The sequence below is a fragment of the Dreissena polymorpha genome, chromosome 3, assembly GCF_020536995.1.
Source record: "Dreissena polymorpha isolate Duluth1 chromosome 3, UMN_Dpol_1.0, whole genome shotgun sequence".
Classification (NCBI taxonomy): Eukaryota; Metazoa; Mollusca; class Bivalvia; order Myida; family Dreissenidae; genus Dreissena; species Dreissena polymorpha.
The window spans coordinates 109,071,362-109,077,247 of record NC_068357.1 but is presented as its reverse complement, the minus strand read 5'-3'; positions in this window follow the sequence as shown (position 1 = coordinate 109,077,247).

Genomic DNA, 5,886 nt, shown 5'->3' with positions numbered 1-5,886 from the left:
ATATAAAACTAATGAAAGACGCATTCAATTGCACAAATACCGTATTTACTCTATGTTTTAGGAAACTTGAAAATAATTTTTCGGTAACATGGAAACATGAGAAATCTTATTTCAGAGTTGATTGGTTTAAACAATATTTATTTGGCTATTCATATACAGCATGTAAGCAATATTATACAATACAAACATACTAGCAACATTCGACGAAATATGCTTAACAAAAAGGATTGCAAAGTATAAATTGACAGAATTGAGAATAAAGCTTGAAGCTTATGCTAAGTCTTTCTTCTGTCCTTTGGTGGTGCTGCTGATAAGGTGTAAACAATGGAGCATATAACTACGATGTAAAAAATGTCGAAACAATGAATAGCGAATAATATAAGCATTTATAAGTATACAGTATCGAAATGAAAAAAGGATAGGGGAAATAATACAAAAACGTAAGATGATGATGTAGATAGCGAACGAAAGATTCTACGTTTGTATACATCAGCATTATTAATTTGTAATAAAAAAATTAGATAAAAGTCACAGAGTTAACGCGACTTGAGAAAGTTACGATAATAAAAGAAACAGTTGCGGGGCGGGACATCGTTAGCAGGATGAGGTCTGTTCGTGATGTGGAATTAAGTTAAAATCTATGACTATCTCGGATGAAAGACTGAACATGTTTGAATATAAGTGAATTTTCTTCGTATGAACCGTATGGCCCTAATATGGACCCCTGGAGAACACCGGCGTTGATAGGCAGTGAGTCAGATTTACAACCGTAAATTACAACGCACTGTCTTCTGTCGTTAAGATAGTTTTGTAACCAAGATAAAAGATTGCCCGAGATACCAATGAGTCTTAGCTTATGAATTAGCCCTGCGTGTCATACTCTATCAAAAACCTAAGAAATGTCACAGAATACCGCCCTTACCTCTTTGCCCTCATCGAGGGCTTAACAAAAAGAATTATAAACCGAGACTAATTAGTTGAAAGTTGAATTTTTAGGTATAAAACCTGACTAAAATGGAGTTTTAAAGTCAGAAGCCCTTAGATGGTTAAAGATGTACTTATGAAGAATTCTTTCAAGACATTTACTTAAAACGCTTAGATTTGATCTTGGTCTGTAGTTACCTACATCCTGAGGATCTGACTTTTTATAAATTGCACATACATTTGCTTCTTTCCATTTCCGTGAAACCCTACCAGTATTTAGTGAAAAATTGAAACGATTTTGAAGTGGACCTGCAATTTCGGCTGCGATTTCTTTTAAGACTATGCTATTTAATTGGTTCGGTCCTGATGCCTTTCCAGTTTTCATAACTTTGATAGAATCAAGGATATCTTGACGGGAAATGATGAAGTCTTCTAAGACGGGGCAGTCTGGATTTTGGATGTTTGGGAAGTGAGTATGTGTATTTGGTATCGTTAGATTAGATTGTGATTGAAAGAATGAATTTAGGAAATTTGCTTTATCAAGAGGTGCCTCATAAATGGTACCATTATAAATTAAGGAAGGCAATTCGTTATGTGTGGTGTTTTTATTTGTTAAGTTTTTGATGATTTTCCAGAAGTCCGATAATGAATGCTGCTGTTCGCGTATCATTTTAGCAAGGTTATCGAAGTGGAGTTGTTTCGCTGATCTGACGAGATTATTAACAATGTTACGTTGTTGGCGATAAATCTGCCAATGTGTGTCTAAATTGGAGGCCTTGGCTTTTTTGTATGCACGTTTACGGCGTCGGATTTCCTTTCGTATGTTATTATGTAACCATGGAGGATCAGTTGTCCCTATTGTAACAATTTTAGATGGGATTGTGGTGTCACATAATAAGATTAGTTGACGTGTGAAATTTTACGTATATATGTCTATATCATTGTCGCAGCAGTCATCCCAATCGACGTTTTGCACAAGTTGACGTAATTTATTATAGCCCCCATCTTTGTATCTCCAAATTTTTCATTTCTTTTGAGGTTGATGACACAGTAGACTGGACAATGATAACGAACTTGTTGATGAAGAAAAGGTTCACCAACGCCACTGTTTAACACTGTTAATGAAGATGAAATCATAAAGAGGCCAAGAATCGATTCGGAGGTTTCAGTGAAATGGGTAGGTTCGTTGATAATCTGGGAGAGATTATACTGTAAGAGAAGAGTGTCCAATTTGATCTTGCTCTGTGGTTTATTCATGTCGAGATTGAAATCACCTGTAATAATAACGTTTTCGATTGGTACATATATGTCTAATTGCAAGATGATTCCCATTGTACATTTATTTCTATTTCAATTCAATTAAAAATAATATGTTGATCGATAAATTGAAATGCAATGTATGGGCTTTGTGCTATATTACAAAATAATAATATAAATGCGTTATACCATGTATTTATGCATTTATCCAATCGACGTTGACGCGATGCAATAATAGTATCATCAGATAGATTGCCTACTTTATTTTTCTTAAAGCCATCAAATTATTTTCAATAGATTCATATTGGGGTTCATTTGTACATTCATTACCAGGAAAACGTGTTGACCAATTAACATAAACAAAATAACAAACAATGTTAAATTAATGTAAAAATATAAACCAATAAAGCAAAACGTTTGATGCCACATGAAAATAGAAATCATATATTAGCAAGAGGTTCTTTATATATGAAAATGTCTCAATTTAAGAAAGCACACACGCATAAGAACCTACACATAACACGAGACAAAACACCTTTTACAAATAAACAAAATTGAGTGCATCGTATTTGAATGTCCAATGTTAACCATCGGGATGTTTATTCCGTTTTAATGGCATGAACTCTGTTAGATCAAACATTTTCTTACTGGAAGGCGTTTGTTGTCTCGACTTTGTAAAAGTACTCCAAATACATATTGTTGACTCTTGCAGTGTCGATAATATTCAGCTTCCAAACTTAATATTTAAATTGATATGTAAGACAAACAATTTTAATGCACTTGATTTTCATATAAAAGTTTCCAGTTGATCCATACAGACAAATTATATAACACGTTTTGTGCAGTTGCTATTATAATAAATAACCTCTCTGTTGCTAGTATTTAAAATACTGTATATGTTAAACAAAACAAGGATGCTGTACATCGAATATACTTCATTTTTTTTGGATAAAGATTTATTATGCAAACGGGTTAAGCAGAACTACTTTTTGTGTACAATTTGATCAAAAAGTAAAGGAAGACGAGGAATATATGGTCTTTAAAGTTTGCTATTTGAAAATACGCAAACCCCTATAAATCCATACCTTTAAAAATTTTATTTAACCAAACCAAATAAATTGACGTTTTATAGACATTAAGTACGTAGATGCATTAAAGAGATTCGCGATGCTTAGCCGGAAGTTGTTCCTGCTTTACAGCTTATCGAGATAAGATGCATACATCATGATACAATATCCGAAATCACTTTAATTACAACAAGAGCTTTGCATGAATAAGTTCAAACGTGGGTTTTTTTAATTTTCGTTTACTTTACTTTTAATTACTTCAATTGTATTTGATTTGTGTCAAGATTTGACCTATTGACACATACTCGCCAAAACGACTTTGCAAGGTAGCAACGATTAAAATGCTTAAAACTTGGGTAAAGTAATTTATTACTCAAAGCAAAGCAAAGCATTATACCATTTTATTAATTGCTTAATGTGAAGTAAAATTTACCGTGATATAATCACAATAACTACTTTTTTATTAATTGCTTCTTGCGAATTAATAAAAGACCGTTATTCAATCACAATAACAACTAAAGCAACTCCATGGAACACTTTCCATATAACAGATAGTCATAAAAATTGTTGATATTAGAAACAAGAGTATAGAGGATTCATGGTCTTACTTGTAAATTTAATAGAGTTGATTCCGAAAACTCATTAATTTCTCCCAACCAAACACTTGTTTTCTTTCATAACCACTGGTTTTGCAGACTTAATAGATACCTCGAGAGTATTTCAGCACTTTGTCCTGATCTAAATTACACACCGCTGACATTGTCTAAAGCAGGGCACGATTAATAATAACATTACAAAATGATCAAATCGCATGTCGATGTTAATTGGGACAGCTGGGTCTTATAAATTCTTCATTATAGTCGTAAATATTAGGCTAAATGACATACTAAAGTATTTGGTGCTGAAAGCTAATAGAGCTGCCTTTCCTAAGGGAATATTCGTTTGATAATAACTTGTTTGTTTCTATGTTTAAATAATGGAACAACCACGAAAAGTGACATTAAAAATCCTGTTTTTGTTCTATGGACATTAAAGTAATTGTTAATGTATCTTTAAACGCAAATAAAATAGAAATTATTGCAAATCATTTGAAATGATGGGATGACTATTAAAGTAATATGTTTTGATGGAAAATTTTATGGGAATGTGTGAACATAGCGTTCAATTGTAAACATAGCGTTTGTATTTTCAGACTAATTTGAATAGATTTCTTTATACCATTTCCAACATTATTTATTTTTAATGTAATGTGATTCCATGCCTTACTAATTTATAAACAGCTTCTGATGAAAACAGGAAATGCGTGCGTTGGTATTCAATTGAAGAGACTATATATAACATGCGTGCAAATATGGTATGGTTACTTTAATTAACATCAGGTAAATACGGTACTGTAGTGCCTTATTCACTCGCTGCATTTTGGCATACATCGGCAACAAGGAAAATGTTAAAAAATGTAACAAAACTAGCATCTGCATATAACTTTTTTGTCGTTTTTTATATTTAAATATTCATTAAAAGAGTTTGTTTGTAAAACAAACACATCAAAATTGAATAGAATTTATACTAAGTTACACATTTTGAATTGCAATATATACACTATTGATATCCACTTTCATTGATAGCGACTAAATGATTATATGAAACGGAATTTCAAATCAGTAATTGGATGTCTGAGCGGTATTTCTTTTTCATGAAATAAGAGATAATTATCCCTCAGACTAATAGTTTGTTGGTTTCTTACCCTTTGGTCAGATGAGATCGAACGGTGGTGGAGCATTTGCATCCTGGATAAAGACACTGCACGTGATAGCTATATACAAAATGGCTGACAACTCGTGCTGATCAATATTAACTTTAATAAGTAGTTTTCCTTGGTATATAAACGTTCAAAATTCAGCTAAATGTGACAGTACGTGTAGTCAAAATAATGAACATGAAACAATTAAGAATGCTGTAAAATTAGCGTGTTATTGCTTGTTACAGGCTCAATGTCTAGACTCCGGTTTGAATTTTTACTTCTCTCTCAGATTAATTAAGCTTTATAGATGCAGTGATTATTTATATGTTACCTCAGAATATAAAAATCTTGTTAATGTAATTTTATGATATGCCCAACTAAATACAACATAACTTACACAAATAACCTGTTGTTTTTGAGTTATATGTTGTAGCAAACTATCATTATGAAAACAATACACACAAGTCAAGAAAAAAACAAATAAAAAACCAAGTGTACGTAAATGATAAAGTATGAAATTATTGTTTTTTTTCTTACTGTTTTTGTTATTAATTTACTATTTAAATGTCAACATGATATGTTCTTAATGTAAACATCATATATTATTATGAATATGAACGAGAAAGTATTGTTACCACTATATATACAAAATCAAAGTACTGACAGTACTGGTGTGACAATGCTTTTGAGAGGATGGATATAAAAGCATCAAGTTAAGTTTATCTACATCACCACAATCACCACAATTGTGTATGTTGGTACGAAAAAAAAAAGAAATTGGTACACAAATTTTGCGAACAAAATGGGTATGAAAACAAATTTGGGTACGAAAAAAAATTTGGGAACAAAAAAATTGGAACCGAAAAAAATTTGGGTACGAACAAAAAATTAGGGATG